General features: G+C 36.5%; 1 long non-coding RNA gene across 1 annotated transcript in view; it reads left to right on the top strand.

Annotated features, from left to right (window-relative positions):
* The window catches only part of LOC143562259 (uncharacterized), a 155,525-nt gene extending 135,210 nt beyond the window's left edge, over nt 1-20,315 (top strand). Inside the window, exon 2 of the long non-coding RNA XR_013140460.1 lies at nt 20,161-20,315. This is a non-coding gene — a long non-coding RNA (uncharacterized LOC143562259). The remainder of the gene's footprint in view (nt 1-20,160) is intronic.
* Nucleotides 20,316-20,858: the final 543 nt, after the last annotated feature.

A 20,858-nucleotide genomic window follows, 5' to 3' on the forward strand; every position in this document is an offset into this window, starting at 1 on the left:
ATGAAAGGCCATGATGAGGATATAGGATACATAGGTTCCGCTGGGTGGTGCAAAATGTTGCCATGCCTTTGACAAGCATCACGCTTCTTTGAATATTCCATGACATCTTTCTTCATGGTTGGCCAGAAGTATCATGTTCTTAGAATCCTAGAGAATAGGGCTCTGCGTCTAGTGTGATTACCACAATCAACCTCGTGAAAGTCTTTGAGCACCTCTTGAATTTAAGTTTCTTCGATGCATCTCAAGTATGGACCTGCAAGAGATTTCCTATACAGAATATCATGTAATAGGATGTGTTGTGATACCTTAAGTTTGAAGGTTTTTGGATTTTCTGTGGCGGGAATCTCTCCTTCTTGAATGAAATTCTTGATTAGGAGGATCCAAGATCCTTGATTATTTGATGATAATGGATCCCAAAGCACAATCTCTTTGTTAGTTGTTATCTCCAAAATCTCTTGTTCCCCTATTGCTGCCGAGAGTATATGGATGATCGGAATTTTCGTAGCTTCCGGAACCTTCAAAGATGAATCTAGATTTGCTAAGGCAACTGCCCCAACATTTTCTTCCCTTGGTACCTGTATAATCGAAGAACTTTGACAGTTCTTTCACAATGTCTAGATATTTAATTAGTTTTTCACCTTTAACAGTATATGAGCCATTAAAGTGGTTAGCTATTAATAACGAATCTATATACACCTGAAGATACCTGATCCTCATGTGTTTAGATAGTTGAAAACATGCGATTAAAGATTCATATTCCGCTTCATTATTTGTGGCTTGAAATTCACAGGCTATAGAATGGGGTATTATGTTCTATGTGGCGATTTTAGTAGAACACCTAGACCCGTTCCTCTAATGTTGGATGCCCCATCCATGAATAAGATCCAAGGATCCTTGGTTTCCTCCAACTGTTGGACCTCCAAGTCGGCTTCCTTTTGTAAATCACTATTGGAATCAACCACAAAGTCAGCTAATGCGTGAGACTTTATAGCAGTCCTTGGCTCGTACTGGATATCGTATCCACTTAGCTTTACAGCCCACTTAGCCATCCTACCTGACATCTCTGGTTTTCTAAGAACTCTCTTGATACGATAGTTAGTTTTCACAATTATAGTATGAGTTTCAAAGTAATGCCATAACTTAGTAGAAGCCATAATAAGTGCAAGAATTAATTTTTTCTAAATGAGAATACCTAGCTTGAGCATCTAGAAGACTTTTACTTACATAATAAACAAGATGTTGTGCCCCTTTATGATCCTTTACAAGGACAACACTTACTGCATTTCCCGAGACAGTTAGGTACAAGGATAAGGGTTCTCCATCTATTGGCTTTATTAATGCTGGTGCTGAGGATAAGTAATCCTTCAAGGCTTTGAGTGCAAACTCATGTTTCTCCGTCCACTCGAGCTTTTTATTCTTCCTAAGGATACCATAAAAATCCTTACATTTCTCCGAAGATCGGGAGATGAACCTATTCAAGGCTGCAATTCTCCCAGACAACCTTTGCACTTCTATTGCATTCACAGGGGAATTCAGGTTGATGATGGCCTTTATTTGTTCCGGACTAGCCTCTATACCCCTTTTAGTGACCATATAACCAAGGAAATTTCCCGCTTTAACACCAAAATGGCATTTAGATGGGTTGAGTTTCATGATATACTGGTCGAGGATATTGAAGGCTTCTTCAAAATCCTTAAGATGATCTTTAGCCTTCTTGGATTTGACTACCACGTCGTCTATATATACTTCCATGGTCTTCCCTATTTGATCTTTAAACATCATGTTGACTAAACGTTGATAGGTCGCACCTGCATTTCTTAGTCCAAAAGGCATGGAAATATAGAAATATATTCCAATAGAAGTCATGAATGTTATATCTTTCTGATCAGATGGTTCCATCTGAATTTGTTGAAATATAGAGGAAGCATCCATAAAGTAAGCATCTCATGTCCTGCTGTTATATCCACCATAGAGTCTATATGTGGTAATGGGAAAGGATCCTTGGGACACGCCTTGTTGAAATCGGTGAAATCGACACATACCCTCCACTTTCCATTCTTTTTTTAAACAACCACAACATTAGCCAACCATCGAGGATACTTAACCTCTCGGATTATACCGGCCTTAAGAAGTTTTTCAACTTCTTCTTGTATGATCGCATTCCTCTCAGGAGCGAATTTTCTTCGCTTCTGGTAAATGGGTTTAATAGAATTATCAAGGCCTAGTTTATGAGTAATTACCTCTTTTGAATACCTGTCATGTCGAAATGCTTGAAGGAAAATGTGGATCTTCGTTGCTTGAGGAAGGATACTAGATCCTCTTCAATGTTAGTAGGAAAACTGGATCCTAGGAAAATTTTTACATCTGGATCCTTGGGGTCCGAGGATACTTCTTTTAGGTCCTGTTCTCGAGATTCAGTACATTCCTAGGATTTTGCTGTAGTTTCTATGCTACCGTTTGCTTAGCCGCCAGCTTCATGGACGAGGAGTAATAGTTCTTAGCTTCCACCTGGTCGCCATCTATTCTCACTACCTCCCCCCCCCCAAAGAGTTGGTAGTTTGATATACTGGTGATAAGTAGACGCTACAGCTTACATTCCATGTAGACATGGCCTGCCAAGAATTACATTGCAACAAGACAAATTATTTATAACATAAATTTCTTTGTAAGAGTTCACGCCCTCTATGTATATAGGAAGCTTGATGTCCCCCATTGTTTTCTTAGTTTCACCACTGAAACCAACGAGTACGGATGATCAGGGAACGATTTCTGAATCAGGTTTATTCATCTTCTTGAGCACGTCATATTGAATGATGTTGACCGAACTTCCTCCATCAACTAGGATCCTGTGTACATAATTATTAGCAATAAATAGAGTTATAATCAAACCATCATGATGAGGATCCTGGATGCTCGTTTTGTCCTCTTCATCAAAGAAGATTCTCTTATCAGTTGTTAAGGTAGTGGAGATGATAGGTCGTTCTCCGTATTCCAACTTAGTTTCTTTAGCATGTCTCTTGGCTGAGGAGAAGGAGGTTCCACATATATCTGAACCACCGGATATGAAATTGATGACTTGTGCATCTAGTGGGGGCGGAGCTGCTTTCTGTGGGACATCTTCAGGATCCTGGATCCTTGACTTCTTTCTTCCTAAGAGCTCCTTGAAATGGCCCTTGCTTAGGAGATACAAAATTTTCCTCCTTAAGCCAATAGAATCATCGGTTTGATGGCCAAAATCTTCATGGAATGCACACCACTTTGATTTATCCTCGAAGGATGTTGTTTTCTCATTTTTCCGAGGCCATCTTGATTTTTCTCCAAGATCCTTCATGACACAAATCAAGCTATGAGTATCAATAGAGAAGCAATACTCAGAAATACTTGGATAATCCTCATCATCATCCTCTTCTTCAACTGCCCAGACATTCTGGTTGTTGAATTTTGAATAAGGCTTGAAATTGTTGTTCTTGAATGAGGATCCTTGTTTCTTGTCAGGTGACTCTTGTTTTGTTGGAACTCCTAACCGTTCTTGGATCTTCTTATCATCCTTTAGCCTTATAAACCTGAGTGCCCTGTTTGGTTGAGTATGACTTCATCTAATGTCATGCATGGGGTCATCACAAGATCGTCATAAAAAGGGGAGCCCTTATGTAACCCTATCTTGAATGCCTCAACAGTCGTAGCCATATCAAGATTAGGGATCTCCAGGGCTTCCCTGGCAAACTTTGTAACAAAATCCCTTAAGGATTCATCACGAAGTTCGATAACTCTATATAAATCACTAGTTAACTTTTCAAATTTTCTACTGCAAGAAAATTGGCTATTGAATAAATTAACTAAGTGCGAAAAAGAAGTAACATAGTAGGGAGAGAGACTTAGCAGCCATTTGAGTGTGGATCCTGTTAAAGTGGATCCAAAGCCCTTGCATAGGCAAGCTTCCTTGAGTCTTTCATGAATGGGGTTGATCTCCATCTTCTCCCTATACCGAGCCACATGCTCTTCAATTTTTCTTTTCTTTTCAGTTTATTGTACTGATCCAACACTGATTCTCTAGTTAGGTTCTCAACCATTTCAGGCTTCAAACCTTTTGCCAGCAAATATCCACACATTCCTCCATACTTTTTCTTCAAATCTTCAATCTTTTCAAATTATCATTTTCTCTTACACACTTTTCAATCACTTTTTCTCTTTCACTGTTGTAAAGATCTTGGAGTTTATCATGATTGAAATGGCAAAAAATCTTTTTCAGAATATCCATGTCTTCTCAGATATTCTATGTGTTTCTGAGCATCTCTATTCTTTTGTTGCAAAACTCTTTTGATCTTTTTATTTTCTTCTTCAAGTATCTGATTCAACTCACTTTCATTCATATGAGCCACACTTTCAAAGTTCACACAAGTGCCTTAGCTTCTTAATCAAAGGATTGTTCATTTTATCTTTTAACAGACTCTGCTCAATGTTTGCTCTCTGCTCATCAGTCATTTCTACTTGTGGAGACTCAACATTTGCAGTCTTAGCACTCTTTCCTTGATCATCATCAGGATTATCATTATTATCTGAATCCTCAGATTCATCCTCCTCTTCAGTTAAATCGTTCATAGCATCAATCTTGGGTTCATCAGAGGGTGGATGCTCTGGGTTTGATTCAGTTTGAGCTGGCACATCAGGGACACCTTGAACCTTTTCACCTGGTTGCAAGGTTTGCAGTGGGATTGCCCTGATTGGACTAGTATCATTATCACCATCATTATCAGGAGTTTCAACATAGCATTTGTTCTTTTCATCCCATCTCCCCCTCTTTGTTTTCCTCTCATCATTCCTTATCTGTTCATCAAAATTTCTCTTTCTTATATACACTTGTTCAAATATTTTGGCTCTTTCCATCCTGATTCTTGTGATATTAGCCATCATTTCTTCAACAGATTCACCAGTTGGCCTTTCAGGTTCCTTTTGTGGCATTTCTTCAGATTCACATGCCCTTTCAGGTTCCCTTTCAGGTTGGCTCTCTGTTTGAAACATACTAATCACCATAACCAAGGAATTGTCAACTTCGTCAGTTCTGTTCATCATAATCAGTGTTTTAATTGCTTCTTGATTAGCCACTTCTTCAAAAATTTCTTTAGCAAGATTGGCTTGATTGATCAAAGTTTCCTGCTCTGCCATTTCTTCTGGAGTCAGGGTTTGAGCCAATATCTCCCTATCCCTTATCTCCCTTAAAATATTCTCTTGTTCTCTTAAGGCAGCAGCAGCAGCAATATCATCATCTGTAAACAACACATCTTTCTCTGGATATGCCTTAATAGGCTCTTCTTCATAGACTTTTGTTTTACCTTTCTCAATTCTTGTTCTCAAATCCTCTTCATTTTCAGACTGTTCAGAGTCATCTATTTCTTTCTCAAGTGCTTCCAGTTCTGGGTCATGCTCTACTCTCTTGGAACTTGCTTGTTGATCAGTTTCTGGTTCAGTGTGTATAAGTTCCTCAGTAGCAGCATTCATCAATTATTACTTCAGTCTCTACTTCTGTCTGTACATCAGTCAAGACATCAGTAGCTATGTCAGTTAAAACATCAGTAGCTATATCAGTAGCAGTTAAAACATCAGTAGCTATATCAGTAGCAGCTACATTCTCCTCAACATCTGTCTTTTCAACTCCGTCCCCTGTCCCTTCATCATTCTCATCACTCCAATCAACATGCATTATTTCATCATTATAGTCATAATCTTGTTCTTCAATATCTGATTTGTCACCTTCATACTCATCATCTTCAATTCTTCTCTCCTCACTATCCTCCTCACCATTATCATAAGCATTTAAGATTAGTTTCAAACTGTCTACAGTCTCTACAACTGTTTCAGTTACAGTCTCAACATTCACACCAGAGTCAGTTGGCATTAATTCATTCTCCCCCTGTTTTGGGGCAGCTGAGGTCTTCTCAACCTCCTGCTCCAGGGTTTGAATTCTCACTTTTGCCCTTACCAACTGATCAAATAACATGACATTCTCCATAGTGACCTCCTCATTCCTTCTCTTCAACTCAGCATTTTCTGGTAACAAGGTCAATAAGGCATTGTCAGTGGGTGGTGTTGTAGGTGGTGATGTAGAAAATGGTTCATTTTCAGTTTGTTCTTGGGTTGTGGTGTGAGTTTGGAAAATGGATTGTTGTGGTGATTGTGTATGAGGTGGGCTTGGAATAAATGGATCAGAATGAATTGGGCTAGATGTTGGTGGTGTTTGTGGTGTTGGGGATATATGTGTTGATGTTTCAGGTTGGCTTATGGTTAGGGTTTGTGGTGGGGATTGACTGATTTGATGTGGTGGAGTTTGTGGTGGTGATGGAAAAATGGGTTGGTCAATGTGTAATGGTGATTGCGGTGGTGTTGGAATAGGTTTTTCTTGAACTTCAAGTTGCTCCCCCTGATCAGGTGCATCAACATCCATAGCTACTCCAGCTCCTCCTTCATCTCCATCAATATTATCATCTTCATCATTAGAACCATCATCATCACTATCAACATCATCTCCTCCTTCCCCCTCTGAGCTTAACTCAGGCACTGGCATCACATTCAAGTCATGGTTCAACAACCATGGAAAGATCTCAAATGGAACTTCAGAATTGAATCTATTGGCAACTCCTAGATTCTTAATTCTGTTGTATGTATCAGGGTTCTACAGTAGGTGTGTAATTCCCATAGTGGGTAAATCTTTTAATTCTCTATTAAAGATTATCTGCAGGAACCTTGGGTATTGCAAGAATCTGTCCTTTTCTGCCTTCAAGTTTGCTACCAATCCATCAAATATCATCTTGGCAAAATTGAAGGGTAGATCATACATAATCCCAACAGTGGCATTTGCTAAGTTATGACTCATCAAAGTCCATGACCGTTTTCTTGGAGCAAACCCCTGTATCACATGATAAATGAGAAATCTATACATCATCGGAAACATCCCCTTTTGAAACTGTCCATCATGTATAGTTCCCTGATAAACCATTGTCTCTTCAAATATTCTCATTAGGTGTGATGTATTGAAGTTTATATGATAATGTTTATCATCATTCAACCGCAGACATCTTCTTATCATCCCTTCAGTGATGTGTATTTCTTGTCTTGCAACAGTTACCTCGATTCTCTTTCCATTGATGTCTTCAACAAGTTCTGCAGATCTCCAGAAATCCAGTGAGTGATTTCTGTAGATAACAGGACATTAAGTGAAAGCAAAGTTGACATTTGATCAAGCTATCCATGTAATCATTTGTGCCACCAGCTCGTTGTCAGGTGTGACTTGCAATAGAGCACACATGTTATGCTTCTTTTCAAAAGCATACTTGGGTTGATCCTCTTCTACCATATCTGAACATCACAATGAAACATATTCAAAGTGAAATTAGCATAAAAGTTTAAAACTTTACCCAATTTCAAGTTATAAGTTTGTTGAAGAAAGAGAGAAATTCTATTAAGAACCTGTTCTTCGACAAATTAATAACCTAAAAACAAAAACAGAATATTAGTAATCAAGTACATAACCAAAGCTCATTATAGTCTAATCGTGATCGGAAAACACATTATGAATGCTTACCGAGTCGGAATTAGGGGTTTGATTTAAATTAGGGTTTGGATTAAGAATGAATACGATACGTCAGTTTGGGTTTCTTTGCGAATAAGCAGTTGCAGTGGAAAGAGAGAGAGGGAATTGTAATGTTAAAAATTTTGCCTAACTCCCTCTTATATACCTTTTGAAAGTGGGTTTTAATTGTTTTTTTTTTGTCGTTTTGTGAATTATTAGCTGTCAAACAGTAACATTATCCACTTAATATTTTAAAACAATTTTACTATATATAACTCATTATCATTTTAGACTTAGCAAACCTTACTCGGAAAAGTAATCCTTTGCAAAGTCTACTCGGTATATTTCCACATATACAAAGCAAATTATATTAAACCTTTCTTAACAACATTTTCTTTTAATTTTATAAGGTTTACCCGATCCCTTTTAATCACAAACCTTGCTTGGTCAAGCTAGATAATTTAAAGTCAAGATATTATGAAGAACGATTACCCGAAATACCTGATTTCTTGAGAACTTAATCACAAGTTTAAATAATCAAGTATAAAATATCAAATAACCATTCTTGCTAGGAATCAATTAAGATACCCAAATAAATTTCTTAAATTTAAATTAAAATCTTAATTTAGCATAAACCCTATCAAAAATAAGAATCATATTCAATCAATCACAATAAAAGTATATTCAATCAACTATACTTTAAAAACATAGTGTGCCCGAGCAACCTTCATAATGTTAGTATGCTCGAATAACCTTCTTCTACAAAGTATACCCGAATAATCTTCCTAGAGTACAAAGTGTACCCGGAAAGGACTTCTAGCAGACAATGTACTCGGAAAATCAAATTTTGAAAATTACCAAGTATATTAGGGGAACAAAAGTGTACCCGAAATATAAAGTGTGTTCGGAAAACAAAGTTTGCCCGAAAACACTTGTAATTTTAAAGAAAACATATTCACTCATACAAAACTTACTTGGTGTACTCAAGGAGTTCACAAATTTTGCTTGCAATAACAATTAGCATAAACAAAATGCAAAGCTTGCCCGAAACAATTATCTCTTGTTAAAAGCTAGCTATAACACATAATCATCTCAAGACTTCAAGCTTGCTCGGGAAACTTGTACAATGGTGTACCTTACCCGAAAAGTGTAAACACTTCAAAGCATGCCCGATAATCATAAACTTAGTCAAAAATGACAAAGCTTGCCCGGAAAGGTAATAAATCATCAAACCTTACCCGAAAATACATATTCACACATATTCAACTGTTTTGTACCCGGAAAGGTTTGAGAACATCACACCTTACCCGAAAATACATATTCAAACAGTTTGTGCTTGGGAATGTTTAATAACATCAAACCTTACCCGAACTTACATATTCAACCTATTTTAGGCAAAATGCAACACTTTTTGACTTAAACCACTTGTCAGAACAATTTTATCTTTAAAGATCATAGTTTAAGAACAAATGGTGCATTTAGAGATCAAATTTCAATCATGTTTCATTTCAAAACAATTTCCTTTTGTAAGCTGAAAAGATCTCAGGAATGGGATCATATTGACTAAGTAGCTTTCTCAATACTTCATTCTCAGCATTATTATGACTACTAAGATAGGTCAACAGTAGGTCTAGACTTAACATGATTTTCATCTCTTTGGTGATATGATTAAGTTTCAATTAAGTTGCAGAAAATTTAATGGATAACACATGTTATGTTCTGATGCTCCTTATCTATCCTTAAGGCTTATTTGGCTTTCTCCAGATCACCCCAATTTGACTTTGACCCCCTGGTTTTGGTTAAAACTTTAAATGACAGGACATATTATAAAAATTCAAAAGATATTTCTTTTCAAATCTACAAACATATGGAGGTTGAACGTTGGACTTACATGCCACGCAAGTCGGACTTACAGGCCTTTCATTCAGGATGTTTAAAGGACTTATATGATTGCCTCCACCCTTGTAGCTCTGTTATTAACCCTCATGTTTGTGTTTTTCCAATAAAAATTTGTGAACATATATCAACTTTTGGTTGAATAAACATTTGAGATTAAAGTAGTTCACAACCGTTCTTTGTCATTTCTGTGACAATCGTCAATTTCAGGTTAACTCCGTTAACTCAACTCCGTCAATTCAAACTTAAGATCACTGAATCTATAACGCACACCTCATTACATTTAAACTAGGGTTTAAATGACGCTTAACACTTACTACAAGTGTATTCTTTCGGGAATTGCACCGAAACGCAAACGAGTTGACGCAAACGATTGGTGAATAAACGAAAAACGTCAAAACAGTAATTATGTGATAATTATGTGTTAGACTTATGTGTTGTGTGATAACATCGTTATAAACGTTAACTCAATGTACTAGAACTAGTTAGTTAAGCTAGAAAAGCAACAATCGAATGTTGAGGGGCTTGAGTATAACATAGTATTATTATAAATAATAATAATAATAAACCCTAACTCACTTTTTTTTCTTTCTCTTCCTCTACCCCGATCGGACTTCTCTTCCCCCCCCCCCCCTCACGGCTGCCGCCACTTATATACACACATACAACCAAGTTTTCAAGCCTTTGATTGAAGATTAAGGTGCTAGGAAGGTATAAACGACTATCCTATGCATCCTTTATACTTAATTTCGATGTTTAATGGGTTAATTGAAAAACCCTAGAGGCCGATTTATGTGTGTATGTAGTTTATATGATTGTTGTTGATTTGATGATGATATGATAACTAGAATGGATATTGTTACATGTTAATTTCTTGTGTCTTTGATTTGAGTTCAAACAAAAACCCTAATCATGTATGTAATGTGTAATTGATGTGCATGGATAGTGATTATGGAGTCTAGAGTGTTATATGAATGAATGATGGTCCATAGATAGTTAATATGTTGAGTTTGGATGCAAACAGTTTCTGGACAGATTGTGTTATTGATGTTTAATTAACTGTAACGAAGTGTAAATGTTAAAATTGGTTGAGATTATTGATACTACAGTAAACTAGGTTGAGTCTAGTTTCTAAATAATATAAATTTGCAATTTTTGGACGTGTAAAAGTTAACTTTTATGATTTTAGAAAAACGTTATGCAAAGCTGAGCTGCTAGACCTGCTGTTAGGTTGTTTTGTAAATATTATATCTCATGAACTACAAAGCCAAATGGGTTGGTTCCACTTCTGGAAGTTGACTTGTTGAGTTAGGGACCTAACCCAAGTGGTCTTGCATTTTTTGGATTTTTCATTTAACGGGAATTTCAAATAACATTCTGTTGCGCATGAATTTGACTGTTATGAGCTTGCTGTAGTGTTTTGATCATTATGAGAAATCTAGGTGGAATAAACATAAAATAAAATATGTTCTGGAAACCTAACACATGCATGCTTTAGTGATGATTTTTGGTAAATTAATTGAGATGCTATGATCGGTGGAATAGTACAATCTTTCAAGTAGAATTTCTGTCTCGGTGAAACTAGCTGCTGAATTTTGTGAAAATGCATGAAACATGATAATTGCTAGTTAATTGTTATGTTTTGACCAAATTGCCCCTGTGGGGAATACTTGCTATATAATTATTATGTTTTGACAAAATTGCCCCTGCGGGGAATACTTGCTAAATAGTTTTCGTGTTTTGACCAAATTGCCCTTGCGGGGAATAATTGCTAGTTAATTGTTACGTGTGACCAAATTGCCCTTACGGGGAGAAATTGCTAGTGATGTACATTATTAATACATGACACATAAATAATTGCTCACACACGTATCGTATCACAAATGTATTTGTTAAAGTCACACACGATTCACAACCGAAACACGAAACATGTTATGTGCATAGGTATTATGTGCCGGGTCTAGAGACTCGATAATATTCCGACATTTAGAAAAATCTCTTTATTGTTTTAGAACGCTAGAGAGAGTTTTTCTGTGACGCACATCTTGGTGAATTATTTTGGGAATACTTCGCAAACAGTGAGTTTCACTTTCCCCTGTTAAACTTTTTAAACGCTTTTTACTTGGGGGAGATAACATACTCCGAAACGCATTTAAGATTTTGTTAATATAGATTATATATCACTTGTAAAGACTAAGTGGCAAACGCGTTAACTAAAGTCCTTCATTCACATCGAACCGTTTAATATTGGATAATAGCGAGTCATTGTTGAGTAGTACTACTGGGTTTGACAAACCCCACCCAAGGCTAAACTCAACTGGAGGTCGAGTGGGTGTAATCTTGGCAAAACACATACCATGGTCGGGATAGACCTGGTGGCAAGGCAAATGATAAACAGTCAGCTTCGGTGTCGAACACTTAGTGATACTTGTTTTATAGGCTAGCTACCTATAGATATATAATTGACATAACGCAAAACGCTGTAACGCAAAACGCTGAACGCAAACGCTAAACGCTTTATTTTATATAAACTGTGAACTCACCAACCTTGTGTTGACACTTTTAGTATGTTATTCTCAGGTAGCCGAGGCGGGCGCGCGGTTTAGGATCATGCATTGCTTGAAACACTTTTAATTATGCAAACTTATTTTAAACTGTTATCATTGGTTTTTATGTCGTCCTGCGTGACGCAACATGGGTTTCTATGGTTTTACGCTTCCGCACTTTTTTTCATTTAAACGTTTTTATGGTTTGATTATAACTAATGATTCCGATCCTGTTAGTTCACACCCTCTGACGGTAAAACTCCGTTAGTGGATTTTGTGGGTGTGACAATTTCCTTTTAAAAGATGTTTCATTTTGGGTAATCAAAGACCAACAGGCTTGTGTATGACTGGATAATCACTTTTCTGCCTATCATTTAAAAAGATTTAACTAGGAACATGCATAGACAGCAATGTAACTCCACATAAATCTTAGCATTTTCTTTATGTTTATATCACCTTAAATTTTACATATCATGAGAAAGCAACCATACATGTCAATGACTGTACTAAGAGTCCTTTTAACCTAATAAATCCATATGATTGACTAAGTAGTCAATGTACTATCATTTCCCATTATATTCAGTTTAATATTCAATCACCCCAATGTCTCTTAATTGTCAGGTAAATGGCTATTCTGTTTGACCACAGGTGGTTAACAGGACCAAAAATACATTGTGAGTATATGTCCTTTCAAAGTCAGAGCCATTGACATAGTTTTAAGTGAAGGAATAGAAAACAAGTTATAATTGCCACAAATGCTATCAGTTTTCTCGTTAATGGCTATCCTTTTAATCTTTGCAGATTGCAGGACCAAACATACACAAGTGTATGTCCGTCCAACTGGTCAAATGACATAATTTTCAGCAAGGATAACTACCTGATACTTTTAAAAAAAAAATCCTTCTTTTTAGGCTTCTTTAAAGCTTGAACTGAATAATCTTATCATATCCCTTCACCATTAACAACATGCTCATGTTTTGATCAAAATAAAGTATTTATGCAAAATTCATTAGAAAATTCATTTTATCACTTAATTTTGACATAAAACACATTTTGACACAAGCAGCTGCAACATAATCAAATCTTAATCAAACATGACATCATCAAGACAGGTAGACAATACTCACATTCAATGTCTTATCCTATCTAAATAACATCAGAAGATTAGATAAAGCACATATTCAAGCAATTTAGCAGTGATGTCATATAAGCATTTTAGCAGATAATTCATTACAATACTACTTATCTTAACATCACACATACACATTAACTGATAAACATGCAAACATATTAATCAAGGTACTTATATCATTCTTTGCACACATAATCAGTCAAAGCACATAACAGTCAGCATATTCAGTAACATAAGCAAGCATATTCACTTAACATTCATAAGATGTAACCTCTATCAAAATAATCAGTTAGCACAAAAAGGTACATAACTAGGCACACATCATCAATCAGATCTCATCATAGTTGATCATTCCCAGGGCTTTCAAAAGAAAGTTGAACCTGGTTATATCAAGTGGTTTGGTGAATAGGTCAGCCAAATTGTCACTTGTATCAACTCTTTGCATTTCAATCAAACCTTTTTCACTACAATCTCTAATGAAGTGATGTCTGATTTCAATGTGCTTAGTCTTAGAATGTTGAACTGGATTCTTAACAGTAAAATATGCAGCAGTATTGTCGATAAGAATAGGGGTGTTCAGAAAATTCAAACCATAGTCCAGCATCTGGTTCTGAATCCACAGAACTTGTGCACAGTAGGCAGATGCAGCAACATATTCTGCTTCTACAGTTGAGATTGAGACAGTTGTTTGCTTCTTGCATTGCCATGACACTAGCCTTTCTCCCAAGAATTGAAATCCTCCTGATGTTGACTTTCTGCTCATGTTGCAGCCATCATAATCACTGTCTGTATAGGCAATTAGATCAAATGATTGATTCTTTGGATACCAAATTCCCAAATCTGGTCTTCCCTTCAAATATCTGAATATCCTTTTAACAACATTCATGTGGGAGACTCTTGGACTTGACTGGAATCTTGCACACACACACACAGCAAACATGATATCTGGTCTAGTAGCTGTCAGATACATCAGAGATCCAATTTTGGCTCTGTATTCATGTTCATCTACAGGCTCCCCCTTTTCATCTGCAATCATCTTTTCTTTGGTGTCCATTGGAGTTGATGCAGTTTTGTACTCATGACAGTTGAAATTGTTCAAGATGTCCTGCACATACTTATTTTGGTGAATGAAGATCCCTTCAACTTTTTGTTGAACTTGTAATCCAAGAAAGAAGTTCATTTCTCCCATAGAACTCATGCTGTATTTGAACTTCATTACCCCTTCAAACTCCATACACATTTGTTCATTTGTGGAACCAAAGATGATATCATCAACATACACTTGTAACAGAAGTAACTCTGATTCCTTTCTCTTGTAGAAGAGTGTCTTGTCAATGGCTCCTCTTTTAAAGCCATTTTCAAGAAGATGATTTGACAGCTCATCATACCATGCTCTAGGAGCCTGATGCAATCCATAAAGGGCTTTGTTTTACTTATACACCCTGTTTGGATACAAAGGATCCTCAAAACCTGGAGGTTGAGCTATATACACCTCTTCATCAATCTTCCATTTAGGAATGCATACTTAACATCAAGATGGAACACCTTAATGTTCTTTGAGGCAGCATATGCAAGAAAGATTCTGATAGCTTCAAGTCTTGCTACAGGAGCAAAGACTTCCTCAAAGTCTATTCTTTCCTCTTGAAGGCATCCTAGTGCCACAAGTCTAGCTTTATTCTTAATCACCAAACCCCTCCCATCCCTTTTGTTTCTAAAAACCCATTTGGTTCCTATTGCATATCTAACAAATAGCTTATCAACAACATCCCACACATGTAGATCTCTGACCTGAGCCAGTTCTTCCTGCATTGCTTCTACCCAACTATTGTCTTTTAGTGCTTGAGCAATATTCTTAGGCTCTATTTGGGATAGAAAACATGAGTAAAGACAGATGTTTGCAATTTCTGAGTGACTTCTTATGACTTTTTTATGCAAATCTCCAATGATGTTTTCAGAAGGATGATTCTTTTCCACATAAGGAGTTTGAACAATCATATCTGTAGACATAGTTGTGTCAAGATTTGACTCATTGAGTTCTGGTTCTTCAATGATCAAATCAGTCTCTGCATCATGAAATTCTGGTGCTTCATCATTATGTTGTCCTGAAGTAGATGCACCATTGTTTCCAGTCTTCAAGCTTTCAAACAAATGCTGAAATCTTGCAGTAGATGCAGCTTCTTCTTCACTTGCTTGGTTGCTTGAGTCTTCCTCACTCTGAACTTGATCATTCTGTACATCTTGATTATCTTCTTGAACTTGTTCAACAATATCACTTGAGGAATTCTTCACAAAAGTATATTCCTTTTCTTTTCTAGCAACCTTTTTCCACAATTTTTCTAAATCCAGTGGTTTCTTCTTTTTCTCTTCAATTACACTGGTCTTGTAGAATGAGTCATCAAAATCTTCTGGATAAATCTTGAAAGACCTTATTAACTTTTCATGATCAAACAGCCATGCTGCACCATCAACTGTATTGAATTGATTCTCATTAAAGATGATGTCAGATGATTCTATAACACTCAAATGGTCTTTCACATATACTCTGTAAGCTTTTGAGTGTGTAGAATATCCAACAAAGAAACAATCTAGAGATTTTGTTTGAAACTTGTTCAAATAATCCCTAGTGTTCAAAAGAAAACATTTGCATCCAAAGGGCTTGAAAAACTTGATATAAGGCTTTCTATTGTGGAATATTTCATATGGAGTTTTGTTATGCCTTTTGTTTACAAGCACCCTGTTCTGAACATAGCAAGCAGTGTTTATTGCTTCAGCCCAAAAAGTAACAGGCAGATTAGCATATGCTAACATGGTTCTTGCAGCTTCAATTAAAGTTCTATTTCTTCTTTCTGCAACACCATTTTGTTCAGGAGTTCTAGGAGCTGAGAATTGTTGAAGTATCCCCTTTTCTACACAAAATTCTTGCATAACTCCATTCTTGAACTCAGTACCATTGTCACTTCTCATCACTTTAACCTTCTTATTCAACTTGTTCTCAATCATTGTTACACAACCCTTTATCAACTCTGCAGTTTCATCTTTGGTACTTAGGAAATAAACCCAAGTGTATCTTGAATAGTCATCGATGATCACAAGACAATATCTTTTCTTTCCTATACTTGGCACACTCACAGGACCAAAAAGATCCATGTGAAGTAATTCAAGTATTTGATCAATTGAGTTGATGAGCTTAGGCTTATGAGTATATTTGTGTTGTTTTCCTTTTTGACATGAATTACAATGATCTTCCAATTTGAACTCTCTTGTAGGTAAGCCTATGACATGCTCACCTTTGACAAGTCTATTCATGTTCTTTAAGTTCACATGACACAGTTTCCTATGCCACAATTTTGATTTATTTTCAATGGCTTTGGAAACAAAACATGCACCCCCTCTTGAAACAGCTTCTTTCATATTCAGTTCATACAAGCTCCCCACAATCTTTCCACCATTTTCATCACTCCCAAAGGCTATAGGTCCTTCATACTTTTCTTCATAGTTGACAAGTGATCTTTTGTCACAAGTCATGTGCCTAGAACAACCACTATCCATATACCATATTTCATTCAGAGGAGTGGACTATTCCTGCACAAAAGAAAGAGTTTGATTAGTTGAGTGATGAAGTGCAGGCTTCTACAGCTTGCAATTAATCAATTTCAGTTTCTGTGACAGCTTGGGAAGTGAGTGTTGTTGGTTCTGGATCTTCATGAGTGACTTCTAAGTTGTCTGAATTATCAGTTTCATATCCACACTCTCTTGGGATTTTAACAAGTGAAGTTGAGGTCTGTAATTCAGCTGAGTCAGTGGCATACTCTTTGATCACATAATCTTTCTTTTCAGAGTAGTCTCTCACATCAGCAACTATCTCAACTTTAGTTTAAGTCTTGGGTTTCCAAAGGAAACCTTGTGGTTCATATCCATGTTTTAGCAAAAACTTCTCATCACCGGTGAGTTCTGTTGGTTTCTTTCTAGGATATGCACCTTTTCTTCTTTTCTTCTCACTGCTTGATGATTCTTGAGATTCATCATATTTGACTGATTGAGTATCTTGTTTGATTCTCAATGGCTGATAGTTCTTTTTGGTCAATTTCTCATGCTTCTTAGGAGATTTACTTCTTCTTGCTGATTCAGCCACTTGCTTCTTTGTTTTTACTTCAGCTTTCTTTTCAATCCTTGTCTCCTGAGCATATTTGTTTTCTTCTCTTTTCATGGTTTCATTTCCACACACCTTTCCTTTTCCCAGATATACATCATACTTCTGTTTGTACAGGACAAAGTCTTGACCATACTTTGTTTCATCTGGGACATGAAATGGTTGAAATTTCAATCTCTCATTGCATGAGTCTGTGTGATGACCATATTCATCACACTTCTTGCACCATACCTTGCCTTTAAATTTTCCATGCTCTTTTGGTTTCTTGAAACTTTCACTTGGCTTAGGTGTCTTAACTCCTAGAGTCTTCTGATTCTTTAAACCATCAAAATCAATTGAAAAAGGAACAAATTCCTCAATCTTGATGTCTTGTCTTTCAAGTTTGCTTTTGACAGACAATTTTCTCCATATTCATAGGTTCCTCATCACTGCTTTCTTTAACCCTTGACTGTCTCTTTTCATATTCTTCCATAGTTTCCACTTCTCCAACATCCAATACTTCATGACTAGAAAAGACTGAATAAACTGGGATAAAGTTTTCTGAATCAACTTCTTCAGTTATTTTCTTCTTTTTGTTTTGCGTTATCCTTTCCAACACAGTCTTGCTAGGTGGCCTGACTGCATTGTAGCTTATCTTCTTCTTTTCACAAATGTCAAAAGATACATGTTCTCTTTTCATCTTATCATTTTGTTTCTTCATTCTTGGTGGGACTGGTGGATAATTTGGAAGTTGATCAACAGATTCTGGTTTCTTGTATTTTCTTCCTCTTTCAGCAACTTTGATTTCCTCATCAGTGATTTGATCACTTAAATCACTTAAATCATCTTGATTCAATTCAACAGAGTCAAAGTCGTCTTCAGAGACTTGAACTCCAACTGAGTTGTCTTCTTTTACTTCTTCCTTAATTACAAATTCACCTTCTTCATTCACTTCTACCTTTTTGTACAAATCAACAAATTCTTCTTTGTCTTGAAAGACATCTCTGAATTGCTGCAAGTATGCATCTCTCTTTTCTTTGTCAACTTTTGGCATGAAGTTGTTATTGAATGGAGGTGGAACAGCTTTGTATTTGTCTTGGTCCTTCACTTGGTTCAGAATACCACATATGTTGCCTGTTGAGACCAAATTCTTCAAAAATTCAGTTTCAACCTTCAGTTTTGTGTTCTGCACCTTTTCTTCAACTAACATCTTCTTTAATCCATCTATCTCAGTGATGTATCTGGTTTGAGCTCTATAACTGATCATGCAGTCATCTTCTAGGCTTTTAATCTTTTCTTCACTGATCAGCTCACTAGCCTCATACCCATTGATGATACTTTGTTTCCTAAAACACTCACTTTCCAGCTTGCCTACTTTTGTTTTCAATTCATTGATTATTTCATTTAAATCAACAGTGGGAGCAGAGTGTACCTGAGATGATGATCCTTTTTCTTTCTCAATTATGGCCATGAATGCCACATTTGCTTTCTTGATATCATCTGCAATGTCCTCTTCATGAATGCTCCAATCAAAATTTCCTTCATGTTGTGTAGTCACTGCCACATTTCCTTGATTTCTGATCTGATTTGTGGTTTGCTGGAACAGTGTTGTTTGGAACATTTTGAGCTGCTTGAAGGTTTTGATTGTTGTTCATTTGAAAACCTTGAGTCTGTTGCATACTTTGTTGTTGATTGTTCATTTGAGGCTTAAAGTTGTTGAAGTTGGGGTTGTAATTGTTGTTGGGATTGAAGTTGTTATTGTTGAATCTTGGCTGATTTTGTTGGTATTACTGCTGACCTCTTGGCTGTTGATTTTAAAATTGATTCATCTGAAAATTTCTTGGTTGATTGCATTCTCTTGCAAAATGACCAGGTTGATGACAATTGTAGCAGATTGCTTTTGACTTGTCAAATCCAATCCTGTCATTAGGACCAGAAACCAGAGACCTACCAGTTCTGTTATACAGCCTTTTACTTCTCAAAGCCAACATGGCAGCTTGCCATTTCAAATCCATGTCTTCCAAATCATCTGCATCAATTTGTTCTAAGTCATCTTATACCACACTTGTGTGAATCAAGTTCTTTGCAACAAAGGCATTATATGGCTCAGTGAACATGGAAAGTAAGGCCTGTGTTTCATTGCCTTGACCATTTCCACCACTTGAATGAGGTAAATTCCCACTTGCCATAGAGGCAGAATCAGTGTCTTCAATCAGTTGCACATTGAACCATTGCTGATTTCCTTGATTAATTGTGCTACTTCCAATGAAAGATTTTGGAGTATCAGCATTATGCTCAATTGGTTCTTCAATGATCGGAATTTGCTATTGATTCTTGGTAGTCAAGTTACCCATTGGTGCAATCAATATATTTGAAACATTGAAGCAGGGTCTTTCTTCCTTAATCATTTCATTCTCTATCATTTCAAGTTCTGCAGCCTGAAGGAAGCATACTACATCATCCAATTTCAATTCATTGAAATTATGCTTCTGAAGGATGAGTTTGCAAGCAGTATACCACTCCTTTGGCATTGAGTTGAGTAACTTTTTATTTAAATCAAAGTCAGTCATTACATAATCAGTTGTCCTCAACTCATTCACAATAGCTAGAAAACGTTCTAGTATTGATTTCAACCTTTCTCCTTCCTTATACTTGAGCCTTTCCAACTGTTGCTTCAATCTTTGTTTCTTAATGTTTTTCAGCTCAGTATTCCCTTCATACATCTCAAGGATGGCATCATACATTTGTTTGGAAGTTGTATGATGTGCCACCTTGGTTAAAATCTCCCAAGACAGTCCTAGCTTAATCATAGCTAAGGCCCTGTCATCCACCTTTCTCATTCTTTCTCTTACAGCAGCAGTTCCAGCTGTATTTGCACCTTCTTCAAATGCAGCTTGTGGACCATTCTTGATGGAGTTCGACATATCAACATCATTGTAGCAAACGGCTGCTTCAAAAAGCAATTTCCACTTGGTAAAGTTTTCCTGTCCATACAATCTTAGTATCTTGTTAGTAGACACCTCTTGTTCCTCATATCCAGGCATTTTTTTAAGGACTTAAAACAGTTTCTTGGAAAAAAGCAAAGTTTAAAAATAATTAGATCTGAAGAACAGGTTGTTCAGATCCGATGTGTCTGATATGATTAGAGCAAGATTTAGATATAAAGATTAAAGCTTTAATTGAAATAAGGAAGAGAAAACACCGGTAGATTGTAGATCTGGAATAAAAATGAAGAACAGAGCTGCTTACGTCATAAATCAATGAAACAGTGGTCTGCTTACGTCATCTTTCTTCAAATCTTCAATCAGCAACAAGAATCTTTCCAAAATAGCAGCAACGAGCTCTGATACCACTTGTCAGGTCCCTCGATTTCAGCTAGATCTTACTCAAATCATGTCATAACTCACAAAAATAAATGTGTCGACAAGGGAGTTAATGACGAGTTGCTATACTTAGAAGGTTCAACATTTGTTAAAGGCGGAATCAATAACAAACATACGGTTGCTTAATCAGTATTCAAAGGTAATCAACACAAACAAGATTCACTTAAAAGATTTCCATTTATATAATATCAATCATACAAAGTGGATA

This window comes from Bidens hawaiensis, unplaced genomic scaffold (genome assembly GCF_021521415.1).
Source record: "Bidens hawaiensis isolate Kalapana, Puna unplaced genomic scaffold, B.hawaiensis_p1.1 tig00000097_1, whole genome shotgun sequence".
In the NCBI taxonomy this organism is placed as follows: Eukaryota; Viridiplantae; Streptophyta; class Magnoliopsida; order Asterales; family Asteraceae; genus Bidens; species Bidens hawaiensis.